General features: G+C 37.7%; 1 protein-coding gene across 6 annotated transcripts in view; it reads left to right on the forward strand.

Moving 5' to 3' along the window:
• Window positions 1-20,250, forward strand: part of LMNTD1 (lamin tail domain containing 1) — a 521,212-nt gene that overhangs the window by 303,406 nt on the left and 197,556 nt on the right. For 3 of the 6 annotated variants that reach the window (XM_082738534.1, XM_082738533.1, XM_082738539.1), the window contains one exon: window positions 5,228-5,326. The exons of 2 other annotated variants lie outside the window; for them this stretch is intronic. The gene's annotated coding sequence lies outside the window, so the exon portion shown is untranslated. Of the gene's footprint in view, window positions 1-5,227; window positions 5,327-20,250 lie in introns of those variants that run through there. One more of the 6 variants, XM_082738531.1, reaches the window with a different exon arrangement.

Raw genomic sequence — 20,250 nt, forward strand, 5'->3', positions numbered from 1 at the left:
ATCATCACAGAAGTTCTGCTAGCCAATTCCCAATTAGTCAAATCACATCATTAATAATGCTCTTCAGTCCTCTTACACACTTGTCACTGGAAACTAGTAGGAGATTGCCTGAAAGGTTGAACATTCCTCGTCCCATCAATTTAATGGCATGTTTGCCAAGAAAGAGTTGTATTTTGTTCTCAAGCTAGTAAATGCAGTTGTACTTTTTATTATGTTATAATATTTAATTAAATACTGTGTAAACTAATGAGATATGAGTGTGAAAGAGAGCTCTTCCTATGATAACTGAGTTGAATGCTTTGGAAAGACAAGATGAGAGTGAGTGGCTGAAAATATTATAATCTACATAAGTTTGGAGAAGGTGAACCAAAAATGATTAGGGAAAACTCTCATAAAAATCTCTTGATGGACGAATGGATAAAGAAGATGTGGACCATATACACTATGGAGTATTATGCCTCCATCATAAAGGATGAATACCCAACTTTTGTAGCAACATGGATGGGACTGGAAGAGATTATGCTGAGTGAAATAAGTCAAGCAGAGAGAGTCAAGTATCATATGGTTTCACTTATCTGTGGAGCATAACAAATAACATGGAGGACATGGCGAGATGAAGAGGAGAAGGGAGTTGAGGGAAATTGGAAGGGGAGGTGAACCATGAGAGACTATGGACTCTGAAAAACAACCTGAGGGGTTTGAAGTGGCAGGGGGGTGGGAGGTTGGGGTACCAGGTGGTGGGTATTAGAGAGGGCACGGATTGCATGGGACACTGGGTGTGGTGCAAAAATAATGAATACTGTTATACTGAAAATAAATAAAAAGTAAATAAATAAATAAAAGAAAAAAAGAATAGCATCATTGTAAAGCAAAAAAAAAAAAATCTCTTGAAGATTCTGCACTCTGTTTGCCTTTTGCTGCAATTTAAGGAAACATATATGTCCTATGCCATGTCCTCCATGTTATTTGTTATGCTCCACAGATAAGTGAAACCATATGATACTTGACTCTCTCTGCTTGACTTATTTCACTCAGCATAATCTCTTCCAGTCCCATCCATGTTGCTACAAAAGTTGGGTATTCATCCTTTCTGATGGAGGCATAATACTCCAAAGTGTATATGGACCACATCTTCCTTATCCATTCGTCCATCAAGAGATTTTTAGATGTTCATGCAAGAAAAATAATACAAAACTCCAATTAGCAGACCTGTACTCATAGAAGGCACCTTAGGACACTATTATATAATTGCTGGATGAAGATACTCATATGCATCTTAAGTTAAAACATTATATCCAAGGTAAATATCTTTTTTTTTGTTGTTGTTCTCTGATTTGATAAATTTTGCAAATGACTGACCACATTGGGTCCCTGATTTCACTGAATGAGACACCTTCCGTGTTATCTCCTATTGTCTTCCAAACAGTAATAGTACCTTTATTCTGACCCCTGCCCCAGTATTCAGGCTGATTTCTGCATTCACTCAACACATACATTTTAAGAACCTACTAGCTGTCAGAATTCCCTTCTTAAAACTCAGATCTAAGCTTCTCTCCTCTGCCCACAATCACTCAGTGATTTTCCGTTGCCTGCAGAATGAAGCTAAAAGTACTTACCAGAATGTTGAAGACCTGCTACAATCTGACTTCCACCCACTTTTTTAGCTTCTACTTCCTAACACAGCACTCCATACTCTCTAAGTGTCAGTCACCCACATTCTGACTGTTGCCCAAACACATGACACCATTCAACATTCTTTCAGAAAGAGCCTGAACTCTATATTTTGTATCTCTCTTAATTTTACTCATTATTGAAAATAGTAATTTATAGTGGGAAATATATTGTTCCTAGAAATTCTGCAATACAGAAAATGCTAAATGTGTCTGAATAAATTTTACTGAATGAATTTTAAGTTGTAAAGAGTACTGTACAATACATAGCCTGTGGATGGAGTCATTAACTTGTCATTAAATGTGTCTATTCTTGATAATTTAGTAAAATTTAAAAATCTACATAAAAATGATAACTTGACTGTCCTTATCCAGTTGTCTAAACAGGAAGAATACCTAGTTCCAGGGTGACAAATATCAGTGGATTATTATGTCACTCTTGTCCTTTGTTGTCTGTTTCTCTCATTCACATTTTTTCCCTGGAAGTCTTATATCTGTGGGGGGTCTTAGCTGCTACTATAGCAAGAACTCCTGAAATGCTCATCTCAGCCAGAGAACCTGTCAATTCCACGCCTCTTTGTAATTGGTTTTGTGTATTTTCACTCGGTAAAACACTATCCATCATATCAGAGTTTAAAATGGAATTTTCCCAGCAAACCCCCTTTCCTCTGACTTCTGAGACCACCACCTCAAGGTTTGGAGTTATCCACAGATCTTGGGGATCTGTTTTATTCTGTGATCTTCCTTAGGCCACTACTAGTTGCCAATTATTTCTTTCCATAAAGATTGAATTTGTAAGGGTATTGAAAACTATAGGAGTACTTGTGCTTTTACAGGCAAACTTCTTGAAATATTTTTCCATACTCACTATATTCACACTGTTATCTCCTGTTTACTTTTCAACCCAGTGTAATATGGCTTTTGTCCCCAAAATCTTACTGAAGCTATTCTTATCAAAGAACAAATTACTGCCTTGGTGCTAAATTTAATTGATATTGTCTCAGTTGTCACCTAACTTTTTATAGACTGATATTTAGACCACCCTTTCTACTGGAAATGAATTCTCCCCTCTGCTTCTGTGATACCTTTCTATCTTTTGAACTGCTTTGTTGTACTATTCTTTTTAGGCTTCTTTCTTCTCCCCTTAAAAAAAAAAAAAAAATGTGTCCATTCTTCAGAGTCCCGAATCTTCTTGTCTCCTCCCTCTACATACTCCTCTAAGCAATCTCATCAGTTTCCCTGGCTTTAATTACCACCTCTTCCTATGGCCACCAGTTTTGTGTATCCAGCTCTGTAATTCACCTGAGCTCTCATGATGTGCATATATAACTATGTCCAGGTGTGTCCTCTTCAATATTGCATAAGCACGTTGACTTTAACCTGCCCAAAGCTGATTTTATCGAAGGGCAAGAATACTCTACTTATTCGCTTTTCTTAGTGAATGATACCTTTCAGTATCTATTTGCTCAAACCATCAACCTTAAAATATTTATCAATCTTAATTTCTTTTTTATTCCATATTCTCTAATCAATATCAAGTCAACTCTACTTTTGTAATATTTCATAAATCCATCCACTTTCTCTATCCTTTCTGCACTGCATGGTTCAACCCATGATGATATCTCTCACAGATATCTGCAACTGTCTTCTAAATGAACTCCCTTCCTGCACGCTGGCCCATCTCCAGTCAGTTTTCCAGGCTGCAGCAAGCTTCCTCTTTCTAAACACACACATTTAACCACATCCCTTGCCAACTTTCCTATCAATGTCCCCATGCTACCCTCAGCATTAATTCTAATCTCTTTCACATGGCTTGAGGGTTCTTTGTGGTCAACCCCATTTTCCCCTCAGCCCCATCTTTGCCACTCTTTCACACTCTGTGGTGCTTCTTTAAATTCCCAAACTGTATCAATTCTCTACCTGTGGACCTTGGCCTTGCCATGAATCTCCTCCTCTCTGATCAGGATATTCTCTCTGCTTATGACTTCTGCACCCTCTCTCTGCAGTTTATTCATTCAACATACTATTAAACACACACTGTGCACCAGGAATTGCTTTGGTTCTAAGACCACAGTAGGAAGCAAAAAGATATGTTGTGGTGAACTCCTGAGGCTCAGAGTCTACTGGATAGACACAGACAAGCCAATTTAGGCTATTGCAGGCCTTCATGATGAGGGGCGGACACTGGGAGTCTAAGGACCCAGATGAAGACATCTTACTCAGGCTAGAATCAGAAGGCTTCCTAGGGCAGTCTTATTTGGAGGATTAGACCTAGGAGAAGTAGAAAGGTAAGAAGCCAGGGAGTTTAAGAAAGATCTCAAAATGTAAAGTTCTTACCTTTTCTTCCTTCTCTTTTTCTTTCGCACTCTTCTTAACTCTTGTCTTCCACATCCAACTCCCTCTATTCTTAAAACTCTTTGGCTGGTTCCTATGTACTCCTGGAAGTTCACTATTATTTTCCATCATTGGTGGTATCCGTTTTCACAGAAGCACTTCCAGGCCTTCAGCAAACCCACCAGCTTTTTTTCTTCAAGTCTCTCCTCAAGGTGAAAGCCTCATTCCATACAGCAGCCATGTCATCCATCTCTTGGACAAAGCTATCAGCTAACTTGTAGATAAGTAGGGTCAGGCCCAGATATTCTTCTTCTTGTCCTTCTGCTGTAATCTTTCCGATTGTCCTCTTTTCTGTTCATACTTTCCAGTAGTCCACAATGTCAAATTGTCTGTGAGAAATAGAAAACCCATAATTATCTTCTAAAATAATACAGCACAGATCTAGTTTAAGAAGCCTTTCCTCATAGCTTGGAGTTTCCTGTCAGGCCTTATTCTCACCAGTATAGGGCGGTGGTAAGTTTTCTCCTGAGCTTTATTCTAAGCCATGACAAGACCTTTCACATACAGCAAAAGTGAATGATCAGCTAATATCACCCCACAGATCTCTCAACTTCTTAAAGGGGTGTATCATCCTAAAAACCATTAGTTCATTTAGGGCTTATTATTTTACATAGTCCTCCCATTCAGGCAGTGGTCTCCTTTTTAAAAGGCTTTAATAAGAGAAATATTCTAGGATTAATTATTTTTTAATTTTTAATTTTTTATAAACATATATTTTTATCCCCAGGGGTACAGGTCTGTGAATCACCAGGTTTACACACTTCACAGCACTCACCAAAGCACATACCCTCCCCAATGTCCATAATCCCACCACCCTCTCCCAACCTCCCTCCCCCCAGCAACCCTCAGTTTGTTTTGTGAGATTAAGAGTCACTTATGGTTTGTCTCCCTCCCAATTCCATCTTGTTTCATTGATTCTTCTTCTACCACCTCCCATCCTCTGCTGGGGCAGAAAGGAGGGTGGCCTTACCTATTCTTGGTTGGTGGCTGCAGGGAACTCTGCCTTGCATCAACACTGTCATTATTTCTTCACTGACTACAGACTGAAGATTTGGCAACAATGCTGGTGGCTATATATAGAAGGAAGCTAATTACTTCATTTCATTCTTTTGTTGGAATATTTTCCTACCCACTTGCAAATAATCTTCCCTTTCCTTTAACAGCTCTCCTCTGAAGAGACCAACAATAGCACATTCATCAGAAGCCAAGTTGGAGCCCAGGAATAGACAACGGAAGCCAGGGCCCAGGGGCCCACATTAGAGGTCAGTGTCCACCAGCTCCTAAGTAATTGGCCTTAGAGTGTCTCCAAAAGGAGCTCTTAGAAGAAACAGATGGAAACTTCTCCTGAATTCCTTATATGTTTGAAATAGGTAGGTAGATGACAGATAGATAGGTGAGAGATGATGATAGATGATAGATAGACAGATAGGTGATTGTTTCACCCATAAATGCTGTCATATTTCTATAACAATGGCTTCAATTCAGGACTTTTAAGAGTCAGTGTTAGCCATTCTTTTGGGGACTCTATGAGCAATCATTTTCTTGGTCTGAACAAAAAAAGACTCAGAAAACAAGGTTCCCTTTTTCAAATTTTGTTGTGAGAAAAAAATAAAAAAGACAGCACCTGAGCGCCTTAGTCAGGGGCACCTTTATGATGACATTGGAGATAGGGCGCTATGTGCATCTTATGAGCTGTAACATTTATAGCACTTTAATCAATTCTGGTTTCACAGAGAAATTAACCAGTCAATAAGGACAAATCATGGAAAGGGCAGTTTTTATTTTTTTTTTAAAAAGATTTTATTTATTTATTTGACAGAGAGAGAGAGATCACAAGTAGGCAGAGAGTCAGGCAGAGAGAGAGGGGGAAGCAGGCTCTCTGCTCAGCAGGGATGCTGAGGCAGATACGGGGCTCGATCCCAGGACCCTGAGATCATGACCCAAGCCGAAGGCAGTGGCTTAATCCACTAAGCCACCCAGGCACCCCGGAAAGGGCAGTTTATAAACTAAAACACAGATACTTTTACATACCATCAGGCAACTCTTGATAATACGAAAATGGGTGAAGACTTCAACAAAGGCCCCTCCATTCTGACAGAGATTCTGTGCTTATTGTTCTTTAACATTTCCAGTATCCATTTGGAAATTTAAGAACAGAGCTACTGTATATGACACCTGATCAGAGGAGTAAGTTGGGGTGAATAGCACCAAATATGCATAGAATTTTTAAATGAAGCCATTAAAAAGTGATATATATGTATGTAACTACATGAAAAAGCAGGTTATAGAATAGATCACCCCACTTTTGCAAAAGAAATAAATGTAAATATACAGAAATGCAAACACGTGCCACCTCTCATTCTATCTTCTTTCTATATATCTACCTACCTATTATGTAACTATCTAACTATTCAGGGAAATAATTAAAAGAATAAACTCTACAATGTTGACTACAGTTATTTTCAGCTCATAAGTTATTTTGTTTTGTTTTGTTTTTGGAGGGACTTGGCTTTTTCCTTCTTCTGATAAAAGTGTACTGACTTCACTCTGTGTGTGTGTGAGAGAGAGAAAGAGAGAGGGGGAGAGAGAGAGAGACATAGTTATTTTTTTAATTTTTTTAAGATTTTATTTATTTATTTGACAGAGATCACAAGTAGGCAGAGAGGCAGGCAGAGAGAGAGGAGGAAGCAGGCTCCCTGCTGAGCAGAGAGCCTGATGTGGGGCTCGATCCCAGGACCCTGAGATCACGATCTGGGCCTAAGGCAGAGGCTCAATCCACTGAGCCACCCAGACGCCCCTGAGACATAGTTTTGTTTTTGTTTTTGTTTTTTTTTTTTTAATAAGAAAAAATTAAAACGCTAAATAGTGGGTTGAGACTTAAGCAATAACAATTAATAATTGTTATTTTAAAGATGACAAATATTTGTGAACTGGAAACCTGAAATAGTGTTTAAAACCATCGGGGCAGTTAAAAAGAAAGTCTTAAACAGGCTGAGGACAAAGTATTGTTCACTGCTTGATTTGGCCACTTTTTCAGCTGCAGTAACTATGACTTTACGACAACATTTTCACAAACCAGAAATAGATATTAAAGTGAATGATCACTTTAGAAATGTCGTTATAGAGTAATCCCACCTCTGATATTGATCGTATTTAACAGTCCCATTCAGAAGAGTAATATTGTAGTCCCTTTACTGTCAGTGATTTATTACTACAATGTTCAAAGAGATACAGTGTATGAAGGAATTATGCAATTGGGACTCTACATTAGTTTTATTACGAAAATGAAGAAAAAGAAACACGTTTAGGTGTGGTTTCTATTCCCTGACTTTTTCCTTTGGAAGAATTACATTCTGTTAATTCTTGAGACAAGAGGCTGAGGCTAATATTTAGCAACGTATATTAGACTATCTATCAGGCATTGTACTGGTACATTTAACATTTACACCAATTCTCTAAGGTATGTATTTGCCCTTTAAGACACTGAGGCTCAGAGAAATTTCCCAATTTCTCTGTGATCACATAGCTAGTAAGGTGGTGGTACCAGAATTCATATTCGAGTCTTTCTGACCCCAAACACTTTGCTTTTTCCTGTTAGACCAGGGTTATAATGTTCCATGGTGGTGGATTGTATTATTTTTCAAAATTACTCAATCTCCCCTTTTTTTTATAAGATTATACATCCTGCCCCATTGCCTATGGGCAAGGCTGTGTGACATAATTTGGTCACTGGCATGTGAACAGATGTGATGAACACTACATCCTTTAAGAGCCATCATGATATTTTGTCATTTTTTTCCCCTCTGACATGTGAATGTCCCAAATAGGGAAGCTCCTTCAATATGGGTCCCAGAATGTTGAAATCATGTGGAGCAAAGCTGAGCAGAGTCTCTCAGCAGCTGCCAACACAAAGTTACCAAAATGTGGACAAGTATGCCTTCATTTTTTATTGCTACATTATAAATTAACACAAGCTTAGCAGCTTAAAACTACAAATTTATTTATCTCACAGTTTCTGTAGGTCAGATATATGGGCGTGACCCTATTGGATAATCAGCTCAGGGTCCCGCACTGGGCTGGTATCAGAGTGTGAGCTGCTGTTCTCATTTGGGATTTGGGGCTCTCTTTTGAGCTCACTGGTCGCTGGCAGAATTTCTTTTCCTGTGGTTGTAGGACCCATTTTCTTGTTGGCTGTCAGCTACTGGTCACTGTCAGTTCTTAGTGGCTGTTCTTAGATCTTTTCAGTGTGGCTCTTCCATATTCCAACCAACGTTCACAGTGAATCTCCCTCCTAGCAAATCTCTGAAAAGCAGCTGGAGATAACTGTCTGCTTTTAAAGGGCACAGCTTCACTCAGATAATCTCCTTATCTTAAAGTCAACTGATTAATAAACTTAATTACATCTGCAAAATCCCTTTGCCACATAACATAATCACGTGAATAACACCAAGGTAACACCATCCAGGCCTTCTTAGAATTCTGCAGACTACAAAGAGATAATTGTATTGTATTGTAAGCCATAGAGATTTGGGGAGATTGATTTTTTTTTTTTTTTTTTACTGCAGCAAACTTACTAATGCAACTAGTTACCTGAACTTGCATGTCTGTGCATATAGAAAAGGGTAGAAATCATAAGGGACAGGCAGGTGAACAAATTTTTACAAAGTGAACACCCCGGTACAACCAGCATCCAGATTAAACAAACAAAAACAAGTAGACAAAAATCAGAAAATTATTAACAACACAGAAACCCCTTTCCAGTCATTTCCCATATCCTAAATAACCACTATCCTGTCTTCTAACACCATAGGTTTTTTTTACCTGCTTTTGAAATCTTATGAATGGAATCTGGCTTCTTCCTAATACTAGGTCTAGGAGTTTTATTCCTTCTTTTGTTTGCAATTTTAGTTTCCTCCCTGTATAATATTCCATTACATAGATATTCCACAGTTTGTTTTTCCCTCCTGCAGTTGTTGATAGACATTCGGTTCGTCTCCAGTTTTTAGCTATGGCAACTAATGCTCCTCAAACCTTTTTTTACAAAGCTTCTCTCCTTACCTCTCCCTTTCTCTCTTTCTTCTTTCCTCCCTCTTTTCCTCCCACCCTGCTTCTCTCTCTCTCTATCAATCTCTCCTTTGGACGCCTACATATTTTAGATACAAACTTCCCTCTCCCTCCCGTTCGGTTAACGTTAATTTTCAAAATTCATTTTTAAGAAACCCTCTCTGAAAGATAATTGGAAAACCACAATGAGTGGATTTAGACCAAGTGAGTAAGGAGCTAAAGGAGGGAAAAAGAAAAAAAACCCACAAGATATGATTTCCTACCCTGGGTTTATCTCAGGGCAGAAGTTGCTTAGGTGAGACCAAGATAATTTCAGCCATCACTCTGAGGAGAGCTATACAGTGTAGTAGGAAACAGCATAGACCTGAGGCACCATTTAAAGATCTGAATCTGGTTCCTTTTTCTAGTTAGATAACTTGGCAATTCACTACTTCTCTGAGTTTCATTTCTGTCACCTGTCATGGGGACAATGAGACTTTTCCCTTGGGATGTTTCAGCTCTTTCCCATACTTCTACCACTTATACAAAGAACAAAAGCACATTTTGCCCCAGCCCCACTCTACCATCTGTTCCTTGTCCTTCTCTGCCCTGTTTTTGCCCCCCAGAAGATAGGCCTCTATTGACTGCATCCGTCACCTGGCTCTGTTACTATTTTGCTTCCAACTAGGTTCAGCCAATGGGAGTCACTGGCAAGAGATTGGAAGGAGGGAAGAGAAAGAGGCTGGGTTATTGCCTTGTACACACACTGCTCCCTCCCTGCCTTACTGCTTTTCTACAGTAGCTGCTTTCCTCTCAACCACAGCTCTAGCTACCATCTGGCTCCAGTGACAACTCTGTCCTTGCAGTTTAAGCCTGTAGCTGATCGTGACTTCCCACTCAGTGATGCTCCACCAGCTTTGGTTTCTTAACCCAGTGCATGCTTCTGTGAATGGTTCCTTTACTATACTCTTTTCAGGCTTAAGTCCTTTGAGTGGATCAACCTTTCTTAAGCTGTCCCTGATAGTAGAGAAGGGAGCCCAGTCAGATTGCTGAGCATATGGGAGTATAGGAAACAGTTATTAGAAGCTGCAGGCCAAGAAAATAAGGAACTTAAAGAACTGGGGAGATGGGATAGAGCAATGAAGGGTCATAGTGTCCCATGAACCATTTCCATGGTCTCTGCTAAGTACTTTCCACATGTGGCATTTAAACTTCACAGCACCCCATGAGTTAATATGACAACTACCCAATTTTAGAGGTGAGGAAACTATGACTTAGGGTAGTTAAGTAATTTCTTTCTTGAGATCATTCTTTAGTAACTGGCAGAACTAAGATTCGAATCCAAGACTTTGGCCTCCCAAACCCATGCTCTTACTTACATAATTTCAAGACTTAGTATTGTGGCATGGTTGGTTATCTTGAAGAGATAGATATGGGATAGAGGTTTTGGAGCTATTAAGAAAAGGCATCTGAGTGTCGATGAGTCCAGAATTAAAAGGTTGCAATAAAGGCACTGGCATTTCTTCCCTGTGTTATGTCCCTCTTTCCCAGCTTTGGCAACTGACCCCAAAATAAATCCAACCTCTTTTGCTTGTCCTTTATGGTTCTCCACAATCATACAGCTTCTCCCATCCTGGAGTTCTCTCACCAGTCACACACTCACCTTGCTTTAATCAAATGGACTATTCTTCATGGTTCTCTTCTTTCTTCATGAAGTTGCCTTTCCTCCTTTTTTCTCCTTCGAAATCCTCTTGAGTCTTTTTGGCCCACCTAAAAGCTACTTCCTCCAGATCAATGACATTATCACACCAACCACAAGTCACCACCTCTCCCTCCTCTGAACATTAGCAGCTTTGTTTATACTGCTTTCTCTGTACCCGTCATATGCTGCTTGGAATTTTAGCTGAATGTTTTAATCCCTTGTCTTTCTTAATTGACATTGAGAACTTAGAGGATGGGGAATGCTAAGATGAGTAAAACAGACCACCTACCCCTAAAGAGATAAGAACACAAAGAACTCTAAATACTAGTGCTTTTGTGTATTTTGGCATTTTACTTTAGACAAATGGTAAGTGCTTGGGACATGTAACAGAGTGTATGTTCATATAAAATTGAGGAGATAGCTTTTTGGAAAAAAATGATGTTTGGTATGTACCTGGAAGTCTGAGTGGGCTATCAGCTGTCATAATTTGAGGAGGGCATTTTATTAAGAGGAAGCAGCATGAGATGGCTTTAAGAATATTGTTTCCATTGTGCACCCCAGTATCCATGATGATTAATGAAACTAATAATAGCAGCAATTGTTTATCGAATGCTTGAGTCATCCCAGACATTTTGTTAAACACTGTTTGTATGTTATCTCATTTAATTAAGACCTTCTCCATTTTATAGACAAGAAAATCAAGGCTTAAACAGATTTGTCCAAAGTGACCTAGTTAATCAGTGTCAGAGCTGACTTCTAATGAGGAAATATGGGGCCACATCGCCTTTTTACTTACAACTTGACATAATGCATAATTCTTTATGCATTTACCACTAACGTTCCAGAGAAAATTCAAAACCTTAAAGAGCCAGATGGAACCAACATACTCTTCACATAATATTTACAAATTGATCAGTTTTAAGAAATCTAGTTATTTACAATGTATCTCTGAGAGCTCTTTTTAAAGATGGCATTTCAAAATAATATTCCATTTATCTTCTGTTGGGGTATTAAAATTGTGGCTCTTTAATCTGAGGTATAAAACAAATTCCAAGATCTCTTTGAGTGATTCCAAGTGATTCCAAGTGATTCCAAGATCTCTTCTTTTGAAATATTTTCTAAAAATAAAATATTGTCCCATAGTAATTATGTTGGTTCCCATTCAAACTATTTAAATTCAAAACATTTAGTGAGTTTAAAAAAAATGGCCTCTGATATTTTTATCAGGATAAAAAATGTGACAATGCCTCTCAATCTACAATGAAATTAAATTCCAAGATATGAAACTGCCATGCATTATAACATATGGGTGAAATTTGCCCCAAACAATGAGCTTCCATTTTCCCGATGCTCAGATGCTCAAGTAATGACATAAACACTGTGGGGTTTCCTGGGTGCAAGTTATAGACTAGTACAGACTGAAAAGGAACTGTCAGTATATTTTTATTTTTTCTTAAATCATACAATGTTTTTTCCCTTGGTTGCTATAAAATGTTTCTGTGCCCTGTGAGGGAAGAGTAATGAATTTTCATATTAACAAAATATGACTTGTGCATCAGGATATTGACAATTATGTGGCTTACATTCTTGACCTCCAGGATGAATTAAAGAGGAAGGTCACCATATTACACTATGTTATCATATGCAAAAGAACATTGAGGTAAGGTCAGTTGGAGGACAGATTGCTAGCAAAGTCTTTCAAAAAGTGATAGATAGAGGGTCTTCTGTAGGTAGTTATTTTCTACTGATAGGCAAAAGGATGGTGGGTATTTTTCAGTTACAGGATTACCCACTAGAGCACTTTTTCTCAGGCCTCTCGGGGAATGCCTTGTCTTGGTAGAGTTAAACAGCTCTGGAGAACTACAGGGAAATATTAGCTTTAGTAGAAACCCCAATGTGCTAAAGATCTTGGAGGAAAAAAAAAAATCACATCTGAAAGACATAAGGTTTGGAATCGTCTGGGCTTTGGCTCAATTCAGAACTAACAGTAGCCAGAAACAAAATGGCAATGGAAAATGAAGTCTTCGCAATTTTATCAAATTGCTTTTTATGCTTGCATCTACATATGGACTTTAGGCAATTAACATTTTTCAAATTACATATTCTTGTAGAGGGCCAAACACATCTCCCAGAATGACCTCAATAGGTTACAGTTACACTTGACAGAAATTAGACCATAAAAGGGTAAAAGTTTGATCTGTTTCAACTACATTTACTCCATAGACAATACCCCTAACACCACAAACATCAGTACCTTGGCAAATATTGCATATATCACTGAACAATACTCAGGGTGACCAAACATCCTGGTTTGTCTGGGACTGAGGAGTTTCCCCAGGACCAGGGAATTTTACTGCTACTGAAACTACTAACCTGGAGCAGTCCCAGGCAAAACTGGGTAATAGGCTACCCTATAATGAGATCAAATGTTTCACTTTCTGTTTTATATGCTAAATTTATATGAGATTTGTGCTAAGAGAAAACAGCTCTTTTATTTTTAAGCCACAAACTTCTATTTGATTTTTTAAATTCAGATTTGTTGGAAAACTTTAAATTATTGTTTCTTTTAGAAATAAAATAATGCAATAAAGGGGCGTCTGGGTGCCTCAGTCAGTGAAGTGTCAGACTCATGACTTAGGCTTAGGTCATGATCTCAGGTTTATGAGAGCATGCCATGCATTGGGCTGCACACTGGGTATGGAGTCTGCTTGAGATTCTCTTCCTCTCCCTCTCCCTCTCCCTCCCCACTCCCTCTCTTAAAAAAAAAAAAAAAAGCAATAAAATATTACCTTGTTCCATAAACAGAAGATGTTTTTTCATAGAGCATAACTTTAAAGGGTGTCAAATGAAAATAAAACAAATAAGCCAATAAAAAGAGCAATGATTCCTGAAAACTAATACTGTGAAAGAGAAGCAATGGTGTGATAGAAGTCAGAGCTGGTACACTGATGATGCTAGTGGTGGTTCTGATTGGGGCTCTGACCTGGGATGTGCCGAGAAGAGCTCAGAGAAGCCGTAAGGCAGCCTGGTATTTGGGAATACTATATATATATATATAGTATAGTATATATATATATATACTATATACACACACACACACTAGCTACATATGTGGATCACTGAAAGGAAATGATGGGATGTGGTTGAACCTTACTGTGCCATTTGCTTGTACTGGGACCTCCTTGACAGAAGGACAAGCTGCAGTTTAAGTGGGAAGAATAGGGAGATAGAACTCTAGAAATGTGCACAAAGACCTAAATATCATCCACTTTTTGTACTTAAGAGCAGGGCATCAGGAAAATTCTGTTTATTAGATTAGAAGTTCATAATAGCTGAGTGGTTTTTAAAATACATTTTAGAAGGAACATTGCAAATCTTTGTGATTCATTCTAATTTAAAATGTAAGGTGTCCTGGTTTCATTTCTTCCTTTCGTATTGTACTAACTGTATATAAGTGGAAAATGATAAACTTGTGTCAAATGAAAGAAGCTGAATACAAAGCAAAATGGCAATTGTTGGTTTTGGTTTTTTTAGAGCATACTTTATATAAACCAAGAAAACAGAGGTAAATTAAATTTACCAAGTCTTATTAGTTTAAGTTATTTCCCAGTTGGAAAATAAATTTCTATTTTATTTTTTATTATTTTCCATTTCTCTAAAATAAAAGTGTATTATTTTTAGAGTAGAAATAGTTATCAATAAACATTCTTTTTAAAGGAAACTAAAACACTGATTACTTTTATATCTATATAGGAAATTAATAAATAAATAAGCATTTCTTGACTATTGGGTGCAAATAAAGAAAGTATGATCCACAGCCTCAAAAAATATAAAATATATCAGGAAAGACAGACCAGACCTGAAAAAAAAAGAAAACTGCAATAAACCAGTGGCCAAACTGATCCAAAAGAAAAGAGAGAGGACCCAAATTAATAAAATGATGAATGAAAAGGGAGAGATCACAACTAACACAAGGAAATAGAAACAATCATCAGAAAATATTATTTTTTTAGAGATTTTATTTATTTGACAGAGATCACAAGTAGGCAGAGAGACAGTAAGAGAGTGAGGGGGAGAAGCAGCCCCCTGCTGAGCAGAGAGCCCAACGCGGGGCTCTATTCCAGGACCCTGAGATCATGACCTGAGCAGAAGGCAGAGGCTTAATCCACTGAGCCACCCAGGTGCCCCAATCATCAGAAATTATTATCAACAGTTATATGCCAATAAGTTAAGCAACCTAGATGAAATGGATCCATTCCTGGAAACCTATAAACTTCCAAAATGAAATCAGGAAAAAATTGACAACTGAATAGACCAATATCTAGTAACGAGACTGAAGCAGTGATCAAAAACCTCCCAAAAAACAAGAGCCCAGGACTTGGTAGATTCCCTGGAGAATTCTACCAAACATTCAAAGAAGAAATAATACCTATTCTCCTGAATCTGTTTCAAAAAAAAAAAAAAAAAGAAAGAAACAGAAGGAAAACTTTCAGACTATTTTTATGAAGCCAGCATTACCCTGATCCCCAAACCAGGCAAAGACACCACCAAAATGGAGAATTTCAGACCAGTATTCCTGATGAATATGGATGCCAAGATTCTTAACAAGAACCTAGCTAATAGGATCCAACAGTACATTAGAAAGATTATCCACCATGACCAGGTGGGATTTATCCATGGGATGCAAGGGTGGTTCAGCATTTGCAAATCAATCAAAGTGATAGAAGAAATCAATAAAAGAAGAGAGTAGAACCACATGGTCCTCTCAATTGATGCAGAAAAAGCATTTGACAATATGCAACATCCGTTCCTGATTAAAACACTTCAAAGTATAGGGATAGAGGGAACTTTCCTCAACTTCATAAAATCTATCTATAAAAACCCACAGAGAATATCATTCTCAATGAGGGAAAGCTGGCAACCTTCCCTTTGAGATCAGAATGCAAGTATGTCCACTCTTGCCACTGTTGTTCAGTATAGTACTAGAAGTGCTAGCAACAGCAATCAGACAACAAAAAGAAATAAAATGTATTCAAATTGGCAAAGAAGAAGTCAAACTCTCTCTCTTCACAGATCAATCACATGATACTTTATATGGGAAACCCAAAAGACTTCACCCCCGAACTACTAGAACTCATACAGCAATTCAGTAATATGGCAGGATACAAAATCAATGTACCAAAATCAGTTGCTTTCTTATACACTAACTGAAAATACAGAAAGGGAAATTAAAGAATCAATTCCATTTACTGTAGCACCAAGAACCATAAGATACCTGGGAATAAACCTAACCAAAGAGGTAAAGGACCTGTTCTCGAGAAAATACAGAACACTCATGAAAAAAATTGAAGAAAACACAAAAAGGTGGAAAAGCATACCATGCTCATGGATTGGAAGAATAAACATTGTTAAAATGTCTATACAGCCTAGAGCAATCTATATTTTCATTGCCATCCCGATCAAAATTCCACCACCATTTTTCAAAAAGCTGGAACAAGCAATCCTAAAATTTGTATAGAACCAGAAGAGACCCCAAATTGTTAAGAAAATATTGAAAAAGAAAAACAAAACTGGGGGCATCACGTTGCCTGATTTCAAGCTTTACTACAAAGCTGTGATCATCAAGACAGCACGATACTGGCACAGAAACAGACACACAGACCAGTGGAACAGAGTAGAGAGCCCAGATATGGACCTGCAACTCTATGATCAACCAATAAAGCAGGAAAAAATATACAGTGCAAAAATGACAGTCTCTTCAATAAATGGTGCTGGGAAAATTGGACAACTGTGTACTGAAGAATGAAACTCGACCATTCTCTTACACCATACACAAAGATGAACTCAAAATGGATAAAAGACCTCAAAGTAGGCAGGAATCCATCAAAATCCTAGAGGAGAACATAGGCAGTAACCTCTTCGACATCAGTCATGGCAACGTCTTTCAAGACATGTCTCCAAAGACAAAGGAAACAAAAGCGAAAATGAACTTCTGGGACTTCACCAAGATCAAAAGTTTCTACACAGCAAAGGAAACAGTCAACAAAACAAAGAGGCAACCCACGGAATGGGAGAAGATATTTGCAAATGACACTACAGACAAAGGTCTGATATCCAAGATCTATAAAGAAGAACTCCTCAAACTGAACACACACAAAACAGATAATCACATCAAAAAATGGGCAGAAGACATGAACAGACAATTTTCTAAAGAAGACATACAAATGGCTAACAGACACACGAAAAAATATTCATCATCATTAGCTATCAGAGAGATTTAAATCAAAACCACATTGAGATACCACATTACACCAGTTGGAATGGCCAAAATTAACAAGACAGTGAACAACAAGTGTTGGAGAGGATGTGAAAAAAGGGGAACCCTCTTACACTGTTGGTGGGAATGCAATTTGGCACAGCAAACTTGGAAAACAGTGTGGAGATTATTTAAGAAATTTAAAAAAATAAGCCTTCCCTATGACCCTGAAATTGCACTATTGGGTATTTACCCCAAAGATCTAGATGTAGTGAAAAGAAGGGCCATCTATACCCCAATGTTCATAGCAACAACAATGGCCACAGTCGCCAAACTGTGGAAAGAGCCAAGATGCCCTTCAACAGATGAATGGATAAAGAAGATATGGTCCATATATACAATGGAGTATTATGCCTCCATCAGAAAGGATGATTACCCAACTTTTGTATCAGCATGGACGGGATTGGAGGAGATTAAGCTGAGTGAAGTAAGTCAAGCAGAGAGAGTCAATTATCATATGGTTTCACTTACTTTTGGATCAAAAGGAATAACACAGAAGACATTGGGAGAAGGAGAGAAGTGAGTTGGGGGAAATCGGAGAGGGAGACAAACCATGAGAGACTGAATTCTGAGGAAAAAACAGGGCTTTAGAAGTGAGCAGGGTGGGCTTTGGGTGAGCCTGGTGGTGGGTATTAAGGAGGGCACATATTGCATGGAGCATTGGGTGTGGTGCATAAACAATGAATCTTGGAACACTGAAAAAAATTAATTAAATTTTAAAAATAAAGTCATAATATTAGGTTGTAATATAAACTCCATTGTTATTCAAATTTATTCATTAAAAATTTTATTAAATTTATTGAGTTCTTTCAAACATAATTTTTTTTGCTATATACTACTTACACATGTATTGAAAAAAATCTTTGATTATTAGAATCTGCCTGCATTTTAAAGTACAAAATATATTCCAGAAAATGTCTCCTCCCTCCTGAAGTTTTATTCAAAGTGTCCCAAAACACCGTTTAATAATGGTGCTTATTAAATAATTAAATAATCCAATTTGCCCCAAACACTTATGAATGCTCACACCATCTTTAATCACTTCCATTCTTTCCATTTGTTACTCATCTCACCAATAGGCATCCATGTTGAATCTCTCTTATGGAGTCGGTAGAAAACCAAGCCAAATGGAGAAAAGAAAAGAACCACATCTGCAGAGAGTTACAAATCATTTTTGGATTCTAATCAGATTTCTTTGATTACAATTCTCATTATTTGAGTCAGTTATTTTCATCTTGAGCTGAGACAGATCACCCATAATGTGATACTTTACTCATCTGTTAAATGGAAATAAAGTGAACCACTTCCTTTACAGGAACTATAGAATGAAGGTGATGCATCTTCTTCTTGCTAACAAGAAGTACCCTCTCTTAAACAAGTCTTTGTGGGAAAATCAGACATCAAGGAAAATATAATGATTGGCCACTAAGATTTTTAAGGATAAGACAGTCTCCTTTATTCTTTTATGCATGCAAATAAATACAAATATAAAAAACAAGAGACTGTTCCCTCAATAGATCAACTGAAAATGGTTTTTTGCCTTCCCTAAAAAAATCAAGCTGGTTATTGTTACTATGGCAACAGACTGTCAGTATAAAGACTGGAGTTTTTCTGGCCTGCTTGACTACTGAACATAAGGAAATAAAACACGTTATTATTATTATTATTATTATTATTTTAAAATTTAAAAAATCAATGTCTTTATGTTTTTGTATGGTTGAGAAAAGAAATGTAGTAAGAAGAACTCCATTGCAAAAGGAAGTTTGGCAGGGGAACACTAAGAACATAAGCTAGGCCATGAGGCACAGAGTGTGCTACCTGTGACCTGCTAGTGGCTGGGGCGTGACCTCTTGGTTGGCCTGACTGGATTCTGAGTCCCTTCACTTGGCCTTGTTGTCCTCACTCTGGGGGGAAACACTAGGTTGGTGATAATGTGTGAATGAAAATTCATTCCCTCACCAATCAGCCAACACTTACTGAATTCATGCTATATACCAGGTACTTTTCCAGCTCCTGATACAGGGTTTGAACAAATGGACAAAATTACTGCCATCGTAGACTCACATTTTTCTGGAGGAGACAGGCCAAAACCAAATCAGTAAACCCACACATAGTGTCAGATAATGATAGCTGCCTTGAAAAAAATTTAAAGCATATTAAGACAGTAATGGGAAAATTTTTGAAAGAAGAGGAAAGCAATGAAAAAGTAAAAGAAAATCCAAACATTTTAATGTGCCTGTAACTAGGCCTGACATACATAGATTGTATGTGAATGTAGTACATCAGTCATATTTTTAAAAACAAAAATAGACTGAATAGTATCCTCTATTTACCAAGTATTGAGATCATTGCTGGGAAAAGTGAGCAACAACTTAGTGCAACAGACTAAAATATCACAAGCCCTTCACATGGCTAATGGAGGCCCCCAGTTTTTTAGAACTTCAATTCTTTCAGCATCTCTATAGAGTAAATTTCCTAGTTTTCCAAATATGCGTAATTGTAAAACAAAACAAAACAAAAAAACCCATCTTTGGGATATTTTAATGTAGTTTCTTACAGAGAAAAGAAAGCTTAAATATTTTACTCTCTGGCTTGCAGTTTCACATAGAGAATTCTTTTATAGAATTTATGATTTGGGGAGGTAGTAATGGAAGAAAACATAAATAGGTTTGGAAAGAATTTGAACAGATTTGTGAATGGCAGAGCCATTCCTACCAACTAAGAAAAGCTTCAAGGTTTGGAATGTACTTTCTACTAAGGAGTCTATAAAATGAGGTCCAGCCATGGGACGACGAGAATCGGGAAAAGGCCCTACAGTTAGGAAAGACAACCAAGCCCTCTTTCCCTGCCGACTTGCACTGGCAGTAAATGACTGAGCTCCAAGAACACTGAACCACCCAGTATGGCAATTCCTGTATTGTAATCAGATTGTATTTTTTTCTTTATTGTCTTATAAAAAGCCTGGCACTGATCTCGACAACATGTAAGCATTATATTTTTATGTTGCCATAAAGCAACTGCAGTGATTGAGGTAAATGTACTTATTGCTCTTCTGATTGTCAGCATTTGGAATGGATTATAATTGAACCGTTTGCTTTCTTTCCCTGGGATGAAGATTATATTCT

The sequence above is a fragment of the Mustela nivalis genome, assembly GCF_964662115.1.
Source record: "Mustela nivalis genome assembly, chromosome: 7".
NCBI lineage: Eukaryota > Metazoa > Chordata > Mammalia > Carnivora > Mustelidae > Mustela > Mustela nivalis.